Raw genomic sequence first — 24,368 nt, forward strand, 5'->3', positions numbered from 1 at the left:
ATTTCAGTTAGAGGTTGATAAAAATAAAGATATAATTTTCTTTCCATTCAAATTCATTTGTTATTCAGTCATTTTTCAATCATATCTGATTCTTTATGATCACATTTGGGGTTTTCTTGGCAAAAATAGTGCAGTAGTTGGCCATTTCCTTCTCCAGCTCATTTTATGGATGAGGAAACTGAGGCCAACAGGTTAAGTGACTTGCCCAGAGTCATACAACTAAGTAAGTATCTGAGGCTCTATTTGAAATTAGAAAGATCAGTCTGCTGACTTTAGGTCTGGTGCTCTATCCACTGTGCCACCTAGCTGCTCCCTAAAATCTATACATGGTCCCCTTTTTAAAAGTGTCTCTGCAATAAGGGATTGCTCTCTGGGAAGTAAAAAGAATATTTTAGGATATATGTGACATAAAAAATAAGGGTATCCATAAAAATTTGCTTAAAAAAACCTAGAACTTTGACAGTATCAAATGGGGTACATCATGTAAGTCATGTCAGAACTTGAAGTCACAGGCGTCATATTTGAATTCTGCCTCTGCTAAGTCCTTCTGGTGTGATTTAAGGCAAAACCTTAGCCAAGACCCTCTTTGGGTCCCAGGGATGGGGTTGGACTAGATGACCTTTAAGATAGGTTCTTTCCTTCTTCAGGAATGTAAGGGGGAAAAGGGGTTTTATGGGTTCAATATATTAAAAGATGGTCACCAGAGGATTGAACTATTATCGATCCTCAATTAAGAATAATCAAAATTGACTTTTATGGAAGTTTATTTACAATTAAGAAGAGAGAGAAGAAATAAGGAAATAAGAATCTAACCCAGTAGATAACTTACTACGATCCTCTAATTAATCCAGGTAGATCTTAATTAACCCTCAGCCGAGAGTCAGAAGGCCAGAGGCCTGGAGGTGAATGAAGCAAAGCCTGATTCACAGAGTATATTAAGGAAGTTCCTTAAGAAAAGTTCAGGAAGATTCAGTCAGTCTTTAAACTCACCACCTCCACAGATGAGAAGAGCTAGAAGATCTCCTTCACCCTCCGCCCTCTTCACCAGAAGCTATGGAACATAATGAGAAACCAGAAGCCAGAGATTGCATTAAATTACCTCCAAAGTTTTTTCTTGATATGTCTATGAACCCATGAACATGACCTTATATGTTTCTATATAATTAATATCTCTACCCTAGAACTATAATTCCCAGCACCCCATTCTCCTCCTCATTTTACATGCTGATGTAGGGAGGATATAAATTTAGTGTAGCCCCACCTCTCGCTCTCTTCTCTTCCTGCTGTGGCTTTAGTGGAGCAGGTTTTTTAAACAGGTAAGAAAATTTAGTCATATGGTCTTATTTTGTTAGATAATTACCTTTTTATTCCTTTACTTCTAGTGATTATTAATAAACTTTATAAAATATAATTCTTAGAGTTGCTAGACATTAATTTAAATCTTACACTTCTTGAAGGATCCCATTTCTCTTTTTAGTAAAATGAATGTGTTTGGGGTGAGGGCAGCTGGGTAGCTTGGTGGATTGAGAGCCAGGCCTAGAGATGGGAGGTCCTGGGTTCAAATCTGGCCTCAGGCACCTCCTATCTGTGTGCCCCTGGACAAGTCACTTAACTCTCATTGCCACTCTTCTGTCTTGTAATCAATACATAGTATTGATTCTAAGGTGGAAGGTAAGGGTCTAAAAAAGAAATGAGTGTGCGTAGGCTGGGTAATTATTAAGGTCCCTTCTAGCTCCAATTCCTTTCTGGATATTGGATTTTTTTAGCTGTAAAATGAAGTAAGGGTCAAGTAGAAGACGTCTAAGGTCAATTCTACCTCTGAAGCCTATAAACCCAGGATGGCCATCAAATAATAATCCAAGAAGTTTTGAGGGTTTCTGTGGTTAAAAATTCATCATAATCATCCTGGTATTGGATCTCTCCAAAATCAGCAGCCTGGTTCTTGCGCAAAACATATTCAGCCCACTGTTACACCTGTACTCAAAAGTCTACTCACACAAAAAATAGAGAAAAAAAGCACCTTGCCAAACTTCTAAAAAATAAGCATGATCCTATTATCCAAACCTAGAAGGGATAAGATGCAAAAATAAAATATAGATCAAACTAATGAATAGGGATGCCAAAATACTAAATAAAATGTTAGTGAAGAGCCTACAGAAATATGTTTAAATTTATTCACCATGATCAGGTTGAATTTATACAAGGAAGATAAGAATGTTTCAACATTAGGAAAAGTAAACATAAAATATCATACTATTAGCAAAAATAGTAGAAATCACCTGATTATATAAATAGATGCCTTAAAGAAGAATAGCATTTACTTATGGTTTTTTAAGCATTAAAAAGAATAGAAATAAAAAGTTCTTTGGATGAAAACTGGAAGCTTTATCAATAAGAGATACAGCAAGGGAGCCCACTCTTTCCAATGTTATTTGACAGGGTATTATAAATTACAAATACCAATAACTGAAGAAGAAAAATTAAAAGTTTCAATATAGCACACAGTCCTGTCTATAGGTTTTTAGAAAGATCCTCAACACTCTAAGTATTGAGGGGTAAATTTATTTTGCAAACCATAGTTCATAAGCCTTCAATGATATGTTGACTTTTACTTGTCAGCAATAGGATATAAAGCTCAAAATAAAAGTGTTTGTTGAAATACCATGACAATGAAAATAACAATAGAACATGATATTCCCACTGCTTTCTAGCAGCAAAATCCTGGAGCTCACTCTTAGATGATAGATAGATAGATAGATAGATAGATAGATAGATAGATAGATAGATAGATAGATGGAGAGACAGATAGATAGACAGACAGAAAGACAGACACACAGACACAGACAGAAAGAGAGAGAGAGAGAGATAGATAGATAGATAGATAGATAGATAGATAGATAGATAGACAAATAGAAAGACAGACAGAGAGATAGATAAATAAATAGACAGACAGATAGATAGAAAGACAGACAGACAGATAGATAGAAAGAAAGATAGATAGATAGATAGATAGATAGATAGATAGATAGATAGATAGATAGATAGATAAACAAAGCCTCAATTGGAAGAGTGAGAATGCATAGTTCTAGTATGATACATACATTGTGGCCAGGACAATGGATGGAAGTACCACTCATTTCTACAGTACTATAGAGCTGCCAATGTCTTTTGATGATGTCATTACATTGTTCTATACTTTGTTTGGTCCCTGCTGGGATCCCCACCAGGTAGGGCTCTTTCCTGCCCCTTTACAGGCATCATTTATCTGCTTCAACTGGTCTTCATCTATCTCACTGTTTTCAATTCCTGGAAAACTCTAACTATATACTGGGGTGTTGCTGTGATCAGTAAGCCTCTTCTTCACAGAAATCTGCAGTTTGTTTCAGCCAATGGCCAGAAGCATTTTTACTTCTTCATTTTGAACAATAGAGTGTTGCAGATACCCAGCCTCAGATGGTGTCTGTTCTCTGAGCTCCTCTCCTTTGCTTCAAATAAGATTCAAGCAGTTGAAATGTCATCAGAAGGAGTCAAAAACCCATTTTAGTTCTTAGTTGTTATCATACACCACTGGATGACATAAGTATTGCTAGAGCCATGTTTCCCCAAATGGAAAAAGAGCAGAATGAAAATATGGTAAGAAAGTTGCCTTTAACTTCACCCATTATGTTCTATTCTGTGGAAATTACTCCATCTGGACTGGTTAGAAAATATTGAAAAGTTGGGTGACCTTTGTTCTACTTTCTTCCAGTTACAGACTGTAACCCAGTCTTCCTCTGCTCTCTCTAATCAAACAAATGAAATCTGTTTGCAGACAATATGATGATTTACTTAAAGAATTCCAGAGCAACCAACAAAAAATTGGTCAACAATCATGTTAGTGCAAGAGGAAGACAGGACACAAATAAGTATCATCAACTTTTTATATTTTATTTATATTACTTGTTCAAGTAATATATATAGTTTATATATATATTACTTGCAGGAGGAAGAGGTAGGAAGAGGGATTCTATTTAAGATAACAAAATGAATTAGGTATATGAGAATTAACCTACCAAGTAACAGAAGAAATTAATTAAAATACAAGTATGATTGATATGATTCTTTTACATAAATTAAAACAAAAATAATTTGAAAACTATTCAGTGTTCCTGGGTAAGCTATGACAAAATAGTAAATTAGATAATATTTATTTGGTAAAGGAAATAGTCACAAGAGTACTATTTTTAAAAAGTTGAATGGAGTTGAGCTCGACACTTTTGCATCTCAAAAAATACTATAAAACATAAATTATCAAAACTTTCTGACCTTGAATTAAAAAAAAAGTAAAGTAGATTAATGGAATAGACTAGATAAGTAAGACCTAGAAACAAATGTGCACAGCAGTTTTCAACAAACCCAAGATGACAAATGACCAGTAGACTAACTACTTTTTTTCATAAGAACTTCTGAGAATAATGGAAAGCAGCTTGACCAAAAAAAAAAAATACAAAACAGTTTTAGATCAGTATCTTATATCTTATACCAGCTATTTCTAAATAAGTAGATAATCAAAATAGAAAAGTATTGAATAAGAATGGAAAGTTACATCTTTTACAATTGTAGGGAGGTGGTAATTGGAACTAGACAAAGATCAGAAATAATGAAAGACAAAACACACAATTTCAACCACATGATTGTTTTATAAAACCTCTTGAACAAATAAAATCAATGCAGTCCACCTCAGAAGAAAAGTTGTGGATTAACAAAAAAAAAATCTTTGTATTGCATGCTTCTTATACCAATACAAATACTATAATTTAGAGGAAAAAGTCTTTATTTTGGAATGAAAGGACTTAGGTTAAAAGGTTAATTCTTTCATTTACTCTCATACAAACTTGGACAATTTACTTAATCTTTCTCTTATTAGAGCTGAGTATAGTGGTATCTCCCTGATCCTAGATTTGCTGGCTAAATTTATATTTGATTTCCATACTATTAGTCTACTCCCAAACTAGTTTTTATGTGGGCAATAACTTTAAGTTTTAGTTTTAATAAAAAGTATCATAGATTTCTAGCTGGTAAGAACCCCTTAAAGGTAAAGTAGTTCAACCCTCCCATTTAACTTATTAACAAATGGGCCTGCAGGCTTTGCCTGGGAAGGGGAAAGTTGGCAAGTGTAAAGATTTATAGATAGATATGGAAATATCTCACCCTATGATTCCTTTGAAATTTAAATAAAACCTGATTTCCTTGGTAGCTGGGGGTTGGGGTGGGGAACAGTCCTGTCTACCACTTGAAGAGTAACAGCTTATTTTCAGCCTGCATAGCTTTCCCTCCCCACAAACCTATTACACAAAAGACAAAAATCAATAGAAGTAAATATATTTATCAAAGCTAGTAAAACATACATCCATGGGAATCCATACAAGTTAACCAGGAAACAGAATACTCAAGCATTAAGGGATTCTGCAACCCAGGAGCAAAATGAAATCTCAGCTCAACAAGGGAGAGAATGAGTTCATACTATAAGGATTCTAGCACTTCTGGAGTTTGTAGGCACTGGGAACCAAGTACATATTTGAAGGTACTGACTCTTTTTTTGCATTCCTGGAGCTGCCTGCCTCTCTCTGTCTCTCTCTCTCTCTCTCTCTCTCTCTCTCTCTCTCTCTCTCTCTCTCTCTCTCTTCTGTCACTCAGCCATGCCAACCATTCAAGAGTCACATTTCCCTTGAAATCTTTATCAGATTAACTAATGGCTTTTCAGGACTTGACAATCTCCATTCTAGTTCTTCTAACGAAAGAAGAAAATATGGGGGAACCTACCTAACACTCAGTGAAAAATGTCTATTAGCTGTTCACCACACCAACACACAAGAAACAAATTTAGAAAATAACTACTATTTATCACCCACTTGACTTAGTGGTCAAATCTTCTGTTCAGGGCATGCACTTCAACCACATCGAGTCCAACAAGCATTTATTAAAATACATGTGCCCTCAACCCTTCCTTCTTCCTTTATTTTTCTTCCTTTCCTCCTTCCCTCCTTCCTTCTCTTATTTCCTTCTTCTGTCCCTCCCTTTCCTTTCTTCCTTTCTTCCTTCCTCTTTTCCTTCCTTCTAACTCCCTTTCTCTCTTTTGATCTGCATGTTTCTCTTTTTTTATCTTTCTCCGTGTCTCTCTAAACTATTGTTCTAGATATGATTCTTCTATGTGAGAGTCCTTCTAATATTTGAAGACTGCTATTTTCCCTTTAGTTTTGGCTTTGGTTTACTGTACATGTGATTTCATAGATATAGAGAGCTCCTGGTGAAAAATTTCCTCTACTGAGAGAGAATGTCATCCTCTTTCTAGCATAGTCATAGAGAATTATCTAAGGAAACTGAGAGGTTAATTGATTTGCTGAGGGTCACTTAGGCATTATATAGCAGAGGAACTTGAATCCAAGGCTTCTTGACCATGAGATTAGTTCTCTATCCAATATTTTACATTATCTCTCCTCTTATCTATGTTCACATTATGTCTTTATAGTTTATCTATAAATACACATATTTTACCAGTTTTTCCCCAACCAATTTGCAACATGATATGTAGATTAATTCTTCTCACCACCATCTTTGCAATCCTCTTCTGGATACACTCTAGTTTGTCAAGCCTTTTCTTTATTATTATTATTATTATTATTAAGATTTTATTGATCCCTTTGTTTTTTTCTCTAAAGTTTTTTTCCTATTGCACTATTTTGCATATAAGTTCTCATTAATATTTCCTCACTTAGTCCTGCCCTCATAAAAAAGAAAACAAGATAAGCAAAATCAATGAACAAAATGATCTTGACTGTCAACTGATGCCACATTCTGAGCCTGCACCAAAGTCAGGTCTTATCGTTTGTTTCCAAGGCTAAGATTACTAATTGTAATTAAACTAAGCTTGGCTGCCTTTTTGTGTCATGTTCATTTACATAAATTATAGTGCTTATTATCATTTTCCTGGTTCCGTTTTCTTCACTCTGCATCAGTTCACACAATTCTTCCCAGGCTTCTCTGATGTCTCAAGGTCCCTCTTAACAAATAGCACAAAGAATTGAACCTCACATGTGTGCTGGGAAGGATGGGACTGTTACTACCTATGAGCTGAATAACAGTAATGCACCACAAGGTTGTGTTAGCTTTACTAGCAGATGAATCATACTGTTGGCTCCCATGAAACTTGTGGTCAAAGCAGCCTTTTTTATATCAACTGCTGCCAAGCCAGATCTCTCCTTTTCCTGTATTTGTGCAATTGATTTCTTGGACTTTTAATGATTAATTACCTTTTTCTCTATGGTAACCTTTCACAGTCCTTCACATTTTCTTGTACAAATTCCAATAGAGTGACAAGCAAACTTATAAAAATCCTTGTATTTTCTTTTAAGAAATGTGATCTCAAATCTAGGCTAGAGAAAGATCAATGCTCTATGATGAATATCTCCTTTCTGGGTTCTACATGAAACATAGAAAGGGCATCTTTTTGGATGAAGGCTCAGTAACCTTTCAGAATAAATGTTGTGCCAGAGGTCTGACTTCTATTCTTCTAGTGACCCAGAATAGAAGGAAGGAGAAATGGAGCAATGGTGTGAAAGTGCCAACTCCTACTGCAGGAGAAACTCTTTCAAATGTTGAGACAGCAAATTCTCCAAAGTAATAAGGAGGTCTGCTGAGCAGTTAACTTGACAAACTAGAATAAGTTATTTTTTAAAAATTCAACTTACTGGAAATTTTTTTCATTTGTATGATGGACTCTCAAGTCTGGGAACTACATGGGAATGTTTCATTATCAGAAAACACAATCCTAAAGCAACTGATGGTTCCAGAAAAACATACCCTATTTTCCCCAGAATCCTACATCTTGTTATGATTCCTCACCTCCCACATCCATGTCTCTGACTTTGCTTATTGGTCCAGGGGTCTCCTCTAGATTTGAGGACTGGAGAGGTCCCTATCACCTTGTTCCTGAGGCCAGGATTTAGAGATTCTGTGGCTAGGAATGTAAACAAAAGCCAATACTATAGTTTCTTTTCATGGGAGCCTACCTGGTCCTGTAAAGAATAGGATAGAAAATATCATAATACCAATAGCTCTAAGAGTCCCTTACCAAGAGATCTGATTCTGAATAGATTAACTGTTCTTGGGCCTGGACCATAGCCTTGAAATACAGTTTGCTTATTCAATAGAAATAGACCCCAAAATGAGCATCATACTGAGCAGAGAAGTAACACTACAATCTGAAACTTTTCAATGAAACCAAAGATCTTAGATATTCTTCTGTCATTCAACACCCCGGCAACCAATCATAACAAATCCTCTAACAAAGGGGCTGGTGGGTGGAGCCCAATGTCACCCAACACCTGAGTTCCCAAAGACATCTGAATATTTAAAAAGTCATAGCTCATGGCTACCCCACTGCCATTACTGGATGGCAAGTGGGCTGTGTGTCCACAATCACCAATTGCTTCAAAGAATCCAGTAGGGGAAAAAATAGAGAGAAGATGTGAGGAATTCCTTCAAATGACTTAAAAAAAAAACAACACCTTACTTTTCCATCTTAGAATCAATACTTTGCATTGGTTCCAAGGCAGGAGAGCAGTGAAGGCTAGGAAATGGAGCGTAAGCCACTTGTCCAAGGTCACACAGCTAGGAAGTGTCTGAGGCCAAATTGGAACCCAGGATTGCCTGTCTCTAGTCCTAGTTCTCAATCTGAGCCATCCAGCTGCCCCTAGACAATTCAAATGACTTTTAAAAAATGACTACAGGATACAAAATAACCAGTTGGATTAATTTATAACTCACTTTTTAATCACTTGTTTTGATTGCAAAAGACAATCCTGATCTATGCTATGAAATATTCCTGCCAGAGAAGAGACTCCCTCACCTCACTGATATATTAACATATAGACAAACTCATAAACACAAAACAATATTACATATTATATATACTTATGTGTATGTTTGTATATATATATATATGTAATTGGGGAGAGAGGAATAAATATTTATATAGTGCCTATGATGTATCAGATTCTGTCCTAAGCACTTTCAAATATCAGTTCATTTGATATTTGATCATTTAGATCACAAACCAAAAAAGAGCACTGAAGGGTAGGTGACTTTTTTCAAGGATCACTCAGCCAATATGTACAAGTTTTAGAGCTTGAACCCTTCTTCCTGTCTTTGCATTCTGTTCTCTATCTATTATGCCAGTCTCTCAATATTTGCACACCTATGTGTTAATATACACATATGCATAAATATATTTGATACACATGTACATATGTTCATGTATGTGAGTATATATTACATAGAGATAATATACATATACTTATGTAGGTATATTTGTCCAAACCTGTGATTTCATTGGCACAGAGGATTCCCAGTGAGTAAACTCCCTCTAGTACAATGTACAAATAGTATAAAACATACAAACACAATTCTATCCTTTATCTCTATTAATGTTTAGACTGGAAACTAGATTTGTGGGAGCCGCAGTCACTGCTTTCAAGTATTTGAAGATTGACATCTTAATGAAAGATTACATTTATCTTACTTGGCCTGGGCTTCTTTAAGAGATAGGTTTTATCAAAATATAAGGAAATCTTCCCAAGTAAAGCCATACCAACTTGGAATGGGATGCCTTTGTGGGATACTGAGTTCTCCATCTTCAAATCAAGGCTGTTTGTCCACTTACCAGGGATGTTGTAGGGGCTTGAAGGAAGGACTAGACTAGTTGGTCTCTGAGGTATCTTGCAAATTTGATCTATAAAATATGTCCCTGTTTCTTTTTTTTTTAAACAACAAAAAACATTTAACCAATTTAAGAGCAAAACATATATCAGAGAAGGTATACATATGAAAATATGTACCAGACAATACAGAGTGGAGGAGATCTCCTGTGATTTAGGTAAAGACCCTGATAAGTAAAAGAAGAACTCCTCCTTCCTTCCATTCTATTGAATCCTCTAACTCAAGTGGCATCTTCTTCATGAAATGGTTCCTGATCCTTTCTAGCTACTAATGCCACCCCCAAATTCCTGTAAAGTATTCCAAAGACTGGGAAGTAGCAGCTCACTTATGAGTAAATGCCTGTCTTTGCTGTCCTCTGGGTTCTCAAATTGGAAATCTCATTAAAATGGAATTATAAATTATTGACTTAGACTCATGGGCTAGGTCCCAGGTGCCCCTTCCCCTGGAGCATTTTGATCTCATCCTGGAGTTGTTAGGAAAGCAATGGATTTGGATCCATCCATATCCAGGCTTTGTCACTTATTACCTACATGACATTACTCAAAGTCATCTTTCTGGACCTCAGTTTCTTCACCTGCAAAAAAAGAAAGTCAGATTAGATAACCTCTAATATTACTTCAAGCCCTAAGTCTGACATAACTCTACTGTTTAAGTGAATAGGGAAAGAGAGTAGCATTTCATCATACTACCAAGTTTGGACTTCCTTCATAATACAAATCATGTTCATCCCAGACTAGTTGTAGACTTTATTTTATATTTTGAAATAAAGAGCTAATGGCTCAAAGTCTGATGTTATTAAAGAGATTGACTCTTTGATCAGAGAAATAAGTCAGGATTTTACAATTGGGTATCAGACTGAAGACTACTTCTCATTTAGTGGAGTTATTAAGGTAAGTGGAAAGGTATTTGCTTTGTGGCTTACATAGTCTTCTAAGAAAGAGGAAGTAGAAGTAGCCTGTCAGGTCAGAGAAGCCTTTCAACTAGAAATTTCCCATTATAGTAATTTGTACGAAAGTTCATATTGAGGGGAGTTCAAATCTTGGTGACTGGGACAAAATATCACACCTCGTTTTTGTTGTTCTCCATCTATTGCTTCTCCTCAGAATTCTGATTTTCCCATAAGATGCCCAAGAAACCATTGATTATTCTTTTAAAATGCATTCTACTCTCATATTAAATTTTATTTGGCTGCATGGGAATTTGAAATTTTCAGTTGGAGAAAAGATAAGAGGGATGATATGTGAACAATGAGAAAGGAAAGTAATGACAAATACCACACTAAGCTCCTTCTCCTTTTTGACAGGGTAACTATATTGGTACATTGGAAGAAATAACATATTTATTCCTGCCGAATTTCAGCAAGTCATTTAGGAGTCAGATGACCTAAGTCAATTCCAAGCTCTATCTCTTATTACCTGTGTGATACTTGCCAAGTAATTTTAACTTTATATTATTCAGTTTCTTCATCTATAAAATGAGAAAGTCTGTATCAAAATATCCTTGTGGACAAAACGTAAAGAGAAATATTAGTTTTTGTTGTTGTTCAGGTTTTTTTTTTCAGTCACATCTGGTTCTTTGTGACTCCATTTGGGGTTTTCTTAGTAAAGATACTTGAGTGGTTTATCATTTCTTTCTCCAGCTCAGTTTACAAATGAAGGAACTGAGGCAGTCAGAGGTTAAGTGACTTGCCCAGGGTCACATAGCTAATAAGTACTGAACTCAGGTCTTCCTGACTCCAAGCTTTTGGGCTCATACTGGGCAGCTTTGTCAGTTTCTAACTAGTTGAATGACCTTCAGGAAAGGATGTAGCTCATGTGAAGAGTGTATGCTTTGCATGTATGAGGCACCATGTTGGTACAGAAGCAGTTTTAATTATTGGGAGGTGAACCTTAGGTTAGAATATAGTGTCCTCACCTAAGTGCCCCAAATGGCACTCTAAAACCCTTGGCTAATAGCCATGTTGATGATACACAAAACAGGATTTGGATGAAAGGAAACCTCACAGTGATGAATAGAGCACCAAACTTGGGGTTGGGAAGACTTGGTTCAGACCACATTAATCTCAGGCTCCTTTTATTGATGGGTTAACTAGATCGGATGCCATTTATACTCTATGACTATGTGTGGATTTCAGCTAGTCACTATATCTTTTTGGACAAATTGGAGAGATCAATCCCTTCCAGCCCGAACACTGTGATCCCATGCTCTTCTCTGAACCGCAATTTCTTCATTTGTAAAATGAGAAGGCTGACTACATGGCCACAGAGATGCCTTTTGACTTTAGATTTATGATCCTGTGACCCTCCTTCAGCCTCTGTTTACTCAACTGTAAAATGATGGGTGGCACTAGTTAACCTCTGAGATCTTTACCAGGTTTAATTCTATGATGACTTAAAGCAGTGATTCCCAAAGTGGGCACCACCGCCCCCTGGTGGGTGCTGCAGCGATCCAGGGAGGTGGCGATGGCCGCAGGTGCATTTATTTTTCCTATTAATTGCTATTAAAATTTAAAAAAAAATAATTTCCAGGGGACTAAGTAATATTTTTTTCTTGAAAGGGGGCAGTAGGCCAAAAAAGTTTGGGAACCACTGACTTAAAGGGACGTAAGGCTTACAGTGGGCTCTTGCCTCCAAATTACAGCAAAGGAGACAAAATAAATTCCTGACTCCAGTCAAAAGAAGACGGTCTCTAGGTGAACCCAGAGATACCTGTTTATTTGATGAACTAAATTACTAAACAGTTTTCCAGAGCCTTTGAAAAGTGATTTGGCTTCCCCTGGGGTCCATCTGACTCAAAGGGAGACGTTTCCCTTTTATAAGACAAGGCCCCCTCTTCCTTCAGGGAAACCCTAAGCCCATCCACAAATAATGAAGCCAAAATGGGCCACTTGAAAGTGCACAACAGCTCAAACACATGGGTCTTCAAAGGAAGCCAGCCAGAAACAGATGCTTGTTTGAGCTACGATGAACTGGTGCTTTGTTGGCCCCGCAGTGAGAAAGGATTTCAAAGGCAAGGGCTCTCCTTGGGAAATGCTTTCCTGATGACCTCTCAGAATGAAATGGCTGTTTCTTATAATACAATTAGGCTGTAATCTGCCTGCCCTCCACTGTGAATTCCTCCTGAGCCCCTCAGCCTGGCAAGGTAGGGCTGGTGGAGAAAGAATATTACGAAGGGATGAATGACCACATCTCTCAGGCCAGAACAGCCTTTCACTAATTAACCTCGTGCCCTGAAACACTTCATCCAAAAGAGACCAGTTTTCTTCTGTGGGTATCTAAGCTCTGGGAGAACTTTCTGCTGTCTTCTAGACAGATCTTTAGTTTTGAAAAATATTTTAACTAAATTCTAACTCCTAAGCAGTTGGAGGGGTCTTTTCCCAACCTTCTTCAGGTCTGATCCCCAATGTCTGCTTCGGTAGCTTAGAGATTTTTAAAAATATCTATTAACTCTTTTTTAAGTCTTTGAGCTAAATAAGGCAGTCATCCAACAAATTAAGACTTCACTGACCTTGTTTTAGAGCTAATATTCTATGAAATGTGGGAAATGTTCTTGGTACCAAGAGCTTCACATTTTTTTAAGAGATGGGAGAGCTGTATTTTATCAATATAGGGAATACCCAGAGTGGGAAAGTCTGGAACACTTTAGCAACTGGTCTGTAAGTTGTGGTTTTACCAAATCACTTAAAGCTTAAGTGACTTGACTAGGTTCCTACAGCCAGTGTGGTATGTCAGAGGCCACATCTAGATCCAGTGTGGCACATGACTGTGGAAAGGGTTTTGAAGTCAGAAGACCAGGTTCTGCTACTGACTGCCTGTCACAACTCTTGAGACCTTGGGTCCCACTTCTTTAAAAATGAGGGGATTGGAAGCAGCTGGGTGGCTCAGTGGATTGAGAGTCAGGCCTAGAGATAGGAGGTCCTGGTTTCAAATCTGGCCTCAGACACTTCCTAGCTATGTGACCCTGCACAAATCACTTAATTAATCTCTACTGCCTAGCCATTACCACTCCTTTGCTTTAGAACCAAATTGACCGTATTGATTCTAAGACTGAAGATAAGGATTTAAAAACAACAACAAGGGATTGAAGGACAGATAGGTGGCTCACTGAAGAGAGAGCCAAGTCAGGAGTTGGGAAGAACTGAGTTCAAATTTGACCTCAGAAACTTTCTAGCTATATGATTCTGGGCATTTGCACTTAACCCCAATTGGAGTCATAAGATCTGGGTTCAGATCCCTGCTCTGGGACTTATTCTGGGTGGTCTTGGGGAAGCCTCAGTTTCATTATCTGTAAAATGAGGAATTTGGACTAGATTGCCTCTGATGTCTCTTCCAGCCCTAGATCTATGATTCTGTCACCTCACAAGTCTTTGCAGTCTAGCCCTTGCCTCTTTTCTGCCTTGGAACCTATAATTAGTATTGATTCTAAGACAGAAAGTAAGGGTTTAAAAAAAGAGGGGGGTGGGGTTTGGACTGGATAACCTCTCACATTCCTTCTAGCTATAAGTCTAGAATCCAGATGTTCCAGACTGGAAAACCACCTCCGCTGTCTATGCTATCTCTTCACATCTCAATGTAGGATCCTAGATTTAGAACCAGAAGGAACAGGGGAGGCCATTGAGGTCAACTCTTTTGTTTTACAAATGAGGAAACTGAGGCTCAGTAAGCTTAAGTGACTTTCCAAGGGCAATGCAAAAAAGAAAATGTAATAATATTAAGAGAAGAGCATCCTCATGCCTAGACTTTGTAACCATGCTAAATTTTGAGCTAAATATTTTATTATAAATATTATGCTAGAGTTTAGAAAGTTCACAGACATTTGAGAGATTTTGTAGGTAGAAAAGAGTACCTGAAATGGGGAGTTTTTGTTTTTCTTAACAAAAATATATATTTTTCTTTCTGAGGATTACTCTGAGCCCTTCCCATTTCAGGGTCTCCTCAGACATTTTATGTTGGGGTTTTTTTTTTTTTTGCCTTTGTGTTTTATTTTTTATTATTTTTACTTTTATTATTTTTACCAAATGTGCCAAATGGCACAATCTGAGGGATGATTCCCTAGTCTAAGGAAGAGTTCAGGGACTGTCCCATGAATGCTGGGCAAATTGAAACATGAATTCTGCTACATTCCAACTTGCCCTGTTTTAATCCCATCTTTTAAGAAGACCTGAGTTCAAGGCCAGCTATCTATTACCCCCTCCTAACAACTTATATTTATATATTCTTTAATTTTTATATATTCCTTAATTTTTAAAAATAATTCTTGCTGACATTTCATTTGATCTTCCTTGCTAATTTCTCAAAGAGAGGAAGCATGGCTTGGATGATAGTACCCTGGATATGGGGCTGAGAAGGTTTGGGTTCTAATTCTGCCCCCAAACACTTATGTGACCTGGGTAGGTTACTTAAACTCAATGAGCTTCAGTTTTTTCATCTGTAAAATGAGCGTGATTATAATACACATAGTACTCACCTCACAGGGATATTGCAAGGCTTAAATATTTGACAAAAAGAAGATATATAAAAAAAATTTGTAAATATTGATGCATAAGCTAAATATCAGTTATTGTTAACTAAGATACCCATTTCATTGATTCCCATTTCACAGATGATAAAACCAAAGCCCAGGAAAATTAATGACTGACCTAAAATAGATGTTTGTGGAGGTCAGAGGTTGCCTCACTTTTGTCTTTATATCCCCAGTACCTAGTATAGTGCTTGGCACACAAAAGTGAGTCAGCCTCTGACCTCAAAGCTGCTTACATTCTATCAGACACAGCTAGGAAGAATCATATGATTGTAGATTTACAGCAGGAAAGAAATGTAGAGACCATTTATTCAACCTCCCTCATTTAAAAAATAAGGAAACTGGGGGCAGCTGGGTAGCTCAGTGGATTGAGAGCCAGACCTAGAGATGGGAGGTCCTGGGTTCAAATCTGGCCTCAGCCACTTCCCATCTGTGTGACGCTGGGCAAGTCACTTGACCCCCATTGCCTATCCTTACCACTCTTTTGCCTAGGAGCCAATATATAGTATTGACTCCAAGACGGAAGGTAAGGGTTTTAAAAAAAATAATAAGGAAACCAAAGCAAACATAGGTGAGATTACCCAGAGTACCACAGGAAATCAGTGGCAGTTCTAGAATCTGAATCTAGAGCCTTTAACTGAATAACTAATTTTTCTCATTCTATAATGTCTCAGAAATGTAGAATGTTCTGCCTGGGAATGAGTATAATGATCCAGGCATAACCTGAACTTTTGAGGTCATCTATTCCAATATCTTAATTTTACAGATGAAGAAACTGAGGTCTAGGGAAGTAATTTGATTTGCCCAGTGCCCAGGTAGCATAAGTATTAGACCAGTGGTTCCCAAACTGTTTTGGCCTACCGCCCTCTTTCCAGAAAAAATATTACTTAGCCAATTAATTTAAAAAAATTTAATAGCAATTAATAGGAAAGATAAATGAACCCGTGGTCATCACTGCCTTCTTGGATCGCTGCAGCACCCACCAGGGGGCGATGGCGCCCACTTTGGGAATCACTGCGTTAGACTATGGCCCCAGATCCCCTTTTGGTAGAAGAGGTGCTCTTTCTTTATCTCCCTAACAAATAACTTCAATTTACCTTAGAGGTCCAGAGACATAGATGGATTTGTCCAGTGTCATACAGCTACTTAGAGACAGGGCCAGGGTGCCAACCCAAATCATCTGATCCCTCACCCGGTCCTCCTACCATTGACACCACCATAATTCATCTAGCGAGACAGAGAAAAATGAAAACAATATCTCTGTGTTAAGTTAGCCACCAGAGGGAGTGTATGCTACCCCTGAGTAATAGAAACATTGACATTGGCAAAGACAAGTGACAGAAAAAAAATATATATATATATAACTGGACCGAATGCATTCTCCGGCTTATACCAAGTGAGATTTCATGAAACTTTTGGCAAGAGCACAACAGGGTCTTTGTTACGCCTTCAGGAGAGCCATCTGTCCATGTGACTCAGCTGTGGACGGCTTCCTGAGTGAGTGCTCTCCGGCCTTCGGGAAAGAAAGTAGTCCCTCCAAAGTAAAGTGGAATCAAATGGATGGAGAAACATTTCCTGACACTCTTTGAGCTGTACATGGCTGAACAAAAGACTTCTTAGTTTTTTCCGCCCAACCCTGCTGTTTTGAATTTCCTTGAACTTGCTTCAAAAATAAGGTTTGGGATGAAATAAAGTAGAAAAAAAAAAGAAAGAAAAGTTAATGCCTTGAAGTGAGAAAAGGAGCCAACATGGCTAGGGAGTCTACCTGTTGAATGACAATGGCCCTGAGCAAGATGTTTAAGGGGAGCCAACAGAACAACTGTAGTGCATGCAAAGGATTCTGGGAGAAAAAAAAAAACCTCAACATGGCAGCCATGGTGGAATTCACCAAACTGATCTTTTTCTTTTTTTTACCTTGAAAAGGTAAAAATTTTGTCTATCATCAATTGTTTGGCCGAACTTAACAATGGTTCTGTTTGTCTTTAAACCAATGTATTTTTGAGATGCTTGTTCTACTATATTTTTGTACTGGTGGTCCCATTTGCCTGGAAGGCTCTCCTCCTCACTTTGACCTTTTAGGATCCCTACCTTCCCTCAAAGCACAGCATAGGAACCTTCCCCTCCATAAGGGCTTTTCCTGCTCTGCCTTTAGTTGTTTTCTTCTTCTTGAAATGACTTTGTATAATCATAAATAAACTTTGGGGAGTGCATAGAGTGTTACCTCTAGTGTAATCACTTGCCAAGTCCTTTTTAGGACTGCTGATCCACCTGAGGAGTCTCCCTTTCACTAAACTCTCATCTGTGGCTCCAAAAAGTTATAGCATGAATAGTGGCCATAACTTGGTGAAACCATCTTGGCATATGGACTAAGCCTGGCTGAGGGTAACCATAAGGCATCAAACCCATTGGTGAGTTAGGTGAGTGTCTACCACAAACATGTGGAGACTTCCCCTGGTAGAATGGGACATCGAGAATAATCTGTTCTAATGGCCATGAAGGTGGCTAAAGTGGGTGCTATGGAACACTTAGAGCTTGGTCAGACATCTGTATTAATTAGAAATCTTGAACCTTTGGACTCCATCTCTCAGAATTCTTTTTTCATTACCCAGCATCCTTTTCCCTTTGCCCCCAAGTTGCGTGCTTACGTTGTTTGTATTTAGTTGGCTGTAACTCCACCTCTCGCTCTCTCTTTTCCTGCGTGTGAGGCTCGGTGAGCTCTCTTTTACTCTAGCTTGTTTATTTTTCTTCAAGTTATTAATTAATAAATCCTTTAAAAATATAATACTTGAAGGATTTTATTTTAATTATGTTATATTATATTTTATATGTATATATAATATGTAATTATATATATAAAAATAATTAATTTTAATTCTCGCACATTGAAGATGCCAACATCATCCACTGTATCCCAGGCCATTATAACTCTGCCTCACTTAAATCTAAGTCATGCGCAAAGCAAGACATCACTCATCATCTACTATAATCTTCCAAGCTTGTATTGGACTGATAAGCTACTCAATCATACTGCATCCTGATCTCAACACTGTGATGTCATTAGTCCTCTTTGAGTATGAAGGATGAATGGCAACAATACATTCTGAATTTAATTATCTATGTATATGCCATTTCCCAGTGGCGAAACATAAGTTCCTTGAGGGCATGGAATATTTTCTTTTTGTTTCTGTATCCCCAGCATCAAGGACAGTGACATCATATAAATATAAATATATATTTAAGAAAAGCTTTTCATTCAGTCTTTATCTTATACCCCTAGAATTAAACACAGTGCCTGACACATAGTGGACACTTCATAAAGACTTTCATCCATTCATTCATTCAAATTCATTGATTGAGGTGAAAATAATTCACCTATTTTCGTTAAATACTAATTCGTTGAGTGACTGGATTTTTTTTTTTAATTCTCGATTGGATGCTTCACAAAATGTAGTCAATTCAATTAAACAAATGAATCAATAAACAGTTATTAAGCACCAACTATATGCCAGGCACTGTGATAAGTGCTGAGGATACAAAAAAAGAAGCAAGAGACAGATCCTGCCCTCTAGAAGCTTACAATCTAATGGAGGAGACAACATGCAAATAAATGTATACCAAGTAAGGCATATGTAGAATAAATGGGAAATAATTAGCATAGTGAAGGCACTATAATTAAGAGGGGATAGGAAAGGCTTCCAATAAAAGACAGGATTTTAGTTGGGACTGAAAGGAAGCCAGGATGGTGTAAAAGGGGAAAATAGGAAGATTATGGTTGGACTGGATATTTAAAGTTTGGTCGCCAGGGATCAATTACTCGATTCCAAAATAAAGAGACTCAAGTCAGGATGACTTTTATGGTGGTTTATTTACAATTAGGAAGGTTGAAGGCAGGGAAAATGAGAGAGAGAAACTCTGGCCTGGACCAGAGGTCCAAACCAGGGAGGCTTCAGAGGCCCAGCAGAGGGGCACAGAGGTTAATTAAACAAGGCTGCTAGCCACAAAGCCTCCTCTAAGAAGAGAAACGCCAAGAGAAGAGAGAGTCAGCCTAACTTACCCATGTAACAATTCAAAGGAAAGCAGTCAGAGGTCCCACCAGAGATCCTTCTATTCCAAGTTCAAAGTGCCAAAAGCCCCTCACATGAAGTTACCATCATATTTAAAAGATAGCAGTTTTCATCACTTCCCGCATCCACCTCCAGTTTCACGTGGACAAATGGCAGCCTCAACCCTGTTTTGGACTACCCAGGGGGAAGTCACTTCTTTTTGATTTGTCACTTACTATAACATGTGGGTCACAGACCTCTCCCTCCCCACTTAATTCTAAGTTGGGTGGGATGACATTATTCCTGGTGGCTAAAGTCTAAAGAATGAATGAGGGTGAGCTAATTCCATTTACACAATCCCCCCTGATGATCTTTGGGTGCCTAGTCTCCCCAAGTGATCACTTTACATAATCCTCTTGTACCCACAAAGGTCTTCTAACTACAATAATTAGAGATAAGAGGGGAATGGAAGAGAGAGAAAGGAAAACCAATGTTTTTTTCCCATTTAATAATTTTTATTTTTCAGAAAAGTTAACATTGGTTACATGATTCATGCTCTTACTTCCCCTTCATCCCCACCGACACCCCTAGAGCCAATGCGTATTTCCACTGATTTTAACGTGTGTCATTGATCAAGACCTATTTCCAAATTGTTGATAGTTGCATTGGAGTGGTATTTTCGAGTGCACTGACAAAAAAAACAATTCGGGGCTGTCCCCTTTTGGCACAAAATGTACATTCAAAATAACTGTTCAACCCCCTTCAGTTCAATCAATTGTACCCAAAAATTCATTTTGGGCCTCTTGATGCAGTGTAGGTTCTTCAGGCATCTTTCTGCAAACAGTTCATTCCCCAGATTTAAGGATTTAGCAAGCTTCTTTTCCTGAAAATTTTTCTCAAACAAAAATTTAATTCTTGGATTTTACACAATGGTCAATAGGCAGAGCAGAGGAAGAAGAACAAACCAGGCTTGGAGGACAGCTAGAGAAAATATGTATTGAATACTTCCTATGGCCTTGATACTGTATTTAATGGTCTAAAGAGAAAACGCAGTAGAAGGGATGGTCTCACACTCAATAGGCCAATGATCTTTCTGGGGTAATGATTGTTTTTCTAATACTTCATATTAACTTCATGGCCCAAACACTTCAGTAACTCTTATGTTTTGGTCAGGATATTTGGAAACCTATAAATGCAACATAGATCATTTGGTGACTTTTAATTACAACTAGGTCTTCATTAGTGCTAATAATGGATCTGCTGAAGTGGTGGCATGCATTTGAATTTACCTCATTTGAAGTTATAGTTATATAAAATATGGCCATTAGATCTGGCTCAGGGGAAATATGCACTATGAATTCAAATCATTCGACTACTTCAGGGGATTCATTAGTCCCACTAATTTGAAGTTGTCTGTATATTTTTTCTCCTTCCATATTCTATCAAGGTCTTTAGCACCAGGACAATAGTAGGAATCTTAGTGGCTTCTGCATTTATCAGATCAATATCAGATACCATGCATATTTTCACATTACCTTAAATGGTGTCAATTTTTCTCTTTTCTACTAGAACAGACCTGCCATTTACAATCAGACCAAATAATAAGAAGCTTTTCCTTTTCTTAGTTAAATTTAATTTGTTAAGACTCTTACTAATAGTGGGTATTAGTTCCAAGGCAGAAGATTACTAAGAGCTAGGCATTTGGGGTTAAGTGTCATACAACTAGAAAGTGTTTAAGACCAGATTTGAACCCCAAAACTACCATCTTTAGACCCAGCTCTCTATCCACTGAGCCACCTAGTTGTCCCAATAAGATGCTCTTCAAAACCATCCAATTCACCTTATTCATAATAAAGACAAGAAACTTGAGTCCCAGAGAGGAAAACCTAACCTGATCAAAGCTAACCAGAGTGAGAAGTGAATCAGTAAGATTGTAGATCTGTCCCTTTGTTTTATATTTCTAAATCTGACATTATTGCAAAAAGCAATGGATGAATTGGGTAGTGTTGTCCTCCAGGACTACAGGAAAGTACTCTTGCATGAGAAACTTCTTGTCTCTGGGCAGAGCAGTGGAAAGCACGTCCTTTACTTGCTATAATCAATTATCCATTAATAGGTAATCTTCTTCTCAGAGTATTCCCCACCCTCTCCTCCACTTGGCTGTTGCATCTCACTGACTCTCATCTATACCCTTTCACTCATCTCACAGTTTTGTGGACTTTCATTTATCTTGCCCACCTTGTATTTGACTTGTTTGTATTCTTCTTTTCTCAAAGATTACAAAAATATTAGCTTACACAGCTTGGCCAGAAATGTCTATGCGACATTTAGACTCTGCATCTGTATTGAAAATTTTCTCTTGTGTCCTCAAGAAATTAGCAAGGTGGACAATAGCAAGGTGGAGCAGTGGATAAAATGCTAGTCAAGAAGTTCTGTGTTCAAATGTGGCCTTGAGCAAGTCACCTAACCAGTTTTTTCCTGAGTTTCTTTTACTTTGTTGTTGTTGTTTTTTTTTTCTGTCTTAGTAACAACTCTAAGACAGAAAGATGAGGGCTAGGTAATTGGAGTGAAGTTACTTGCCCAGGGTCACACAGCTAGAAAGTGTCTGAGGCCACATTTGAACTCAGGTCCTCCTAACTCTAGGCCTGGTGCTCTATTCACTATGCCACCTAGCTGCCCTCTGTTTGACTCAGTTTCCTCAACTGTAAAATGGGGATAATGATAGCACTTACTTTCCTTTGTAAGGATCAAATAAGGCATTTGTAAAGTATCCAGCACATAGTAGGTATTACATAAATGTTAGCAATTATTAACGGCAATGATTTTCTTAGCTGCGCAAAAAAAAAATGCAAGGTATTGAGCCAATTCTAAGTAGCAGTGATCTAGTAAGTGATAGAGATCAATCTACTAGTCCCTTCCTATTTTTTAAACCCTTACCTTCTGTCTTAGAATCCACACTCAAGTATTGATTCCAAGGCAGAAGAAGAGTAAGAGTTGGGCAAACAGGGTTAAGTGACTCATCCATTGTTCTACTTAGCTGCCCCCACTCCTCTCTTCTAACACTTGCCTTTCCAGTCTTCTTACTCCTAACTTCTCTCCTTGTACTCTGGGATCCAGAGATACTGGCCTCCTTGCCTTTTCTCCAACAAGGTCCTCCATTATTGATTTGGAGTCTTTACATTGTCTGTCCCCCAAGCCTTGAACTCTCTCCTTCCTCATCTCTACCTCTTGGCCTCTCTAGTTTCTTCCAGACCTATCTAAAACCTACCCTTTTCCAAGAAATCTTTCACAATCCCCCTTAATGTTATAGCCCAGTGGTTCCCAAACTTTTTTGGCCTACCGCCCCTTTTCCAGAAAAAATATTACTTAGCGCCCCCTGGAAAGTATGAAACTATTTATCAAACTCAGAATAGAATGTAATACAAAAAAAGTGTGGCCATCACCACCCACCTGGATCGCTGCAGCACCCACCAGGGGGCGGTGGCACCCACTTTGGGAATCACTGCTATAGCCTTTCCTCTGAGATGAGTTCCAATTGATCCCATAAAAAGCTCATTTGTACATAGTTGTATTTACATTGCGTCTCCCCAAGACTGTGAGCTCCTTGAGAGCAGGGACTGAGCTTTTTCCCATCATCTCAGTATTCCCAGTATCTGGCACATCTGGTGGTTACTTAATGCTTTTGACTGACTAATGAACTATGCATGGTAGCATCCTATTAAAATGAGCTGGAGAAGGAAATGGCAAACCATTCCAGTGCCTTTGCCAAGAAAACCCCAAGAGGGACATGAAGAGTCAGACACAACTGAAATGATTGAACAACAGGGCAAAGAAGAAAGAACAAGGACTTAGAATTGGAAAACCTGTATCTGAGTCCTGGTGTGGCCTTGGCCAACTCATTGACTCTCAATTTCATCATCCTTAAATTGAGGATAATAATTTTTGTAAAAAAGAACCCAATTCCCAGGGTTGCCACAACGATCCAGCATATGTGCCATTTTTATTGTTAGTTTAGTATTTTTATTATTTTGCTAATTAAATATTATTAATTAAAATGATAATTTTATTGTTATTCTAATAATAAGCTTTCATCTTAGTGAAATGGATGGGTAAAACCATTATTTAGCCAGATGATCTAATGGTCTTAATTGTCTATTGTAAACCTTAAAATGCCATATAAATGTTCTTTCTATTACTATTAATTGCTATTACTATTATTACTAAGGGATACAACATGCAATGGGTAGAGTGCCGGGCCTAGAGTTATACTCATCTTCCTGAGTTCAAATCTGGTCTCAAACATTTACTAGCTGTGTGACCCTGGACCCTGTGTTAACCTCTTCAGTTCAGTTTCTTCATCTATAAGATGAGCTAGAGAAGAAAATGGCAAACCACTCCAATATCTTTGCCAAGAAAATCCCAAAAGGGATCATGGAAAGTTAGACATGACTGAAACAACTTAACAATATATGTTTAAAAAGTTTAAGTTTTCCCTTCATTAGAATATCAGCCTCTTGGGACAAATTGGTTGCTCAGTGGATAGAGAGCCAGGCCTGAGGTTCTGGGTTCAAATTTAGCCTCAGATACTTCCTAGCTATATGACCCTGTTGGATAACCACAATTGTCAGCCCTACACTGCTCTTCTGCCTTTAAACTAATTCTTAATTTTACTTCTAAGAGAGAAGGTAAGGCTAAAGAAAGAAAGAATATCAGCCTCTTGGGGGAAAGGACTGCTTTGATTTTATTGTTTTATTCTGAGGAAGTTCCAAGAAGGAGGGAAGAATCAATGGTTCTAGATGTTACAGGAATGAAGGAGGGAAGGTAGAGGAAAATATCAATTTAGACCTCCTAAAAGGATCTTTGGGACCCTTGAATATCTGTGGGATTCCTTCAAAGTCAAGGTTTGTGCACCAATCAGAGAAGCCCCTGATACTAAGACAATTCTCCTCAAAACAGAAGAAAGTAAGGGAAAAGGGGAGAGAGAAAGAAAAAGAAGGAAGGAACAAAAGAAAGAAGGAAGGGAGGGAGGAAGGGAGGGAGGGAGGGAGG

This window comes from Gracilinanus agilis, chromosome 5 (genome assembly GCF_016433145.1).
Source record: "Gracilinanus agilis isolate LMUSP501 chromosome 5, AgileGrace, whole genome shotgun sequence".
Taxonomy (NCBI): Eukaryota; Metazoa; Chordata; class Mammalia; order Didelphimorphia; family Didelphidae; genus Gracilinanus; species Gracilinanus agilis.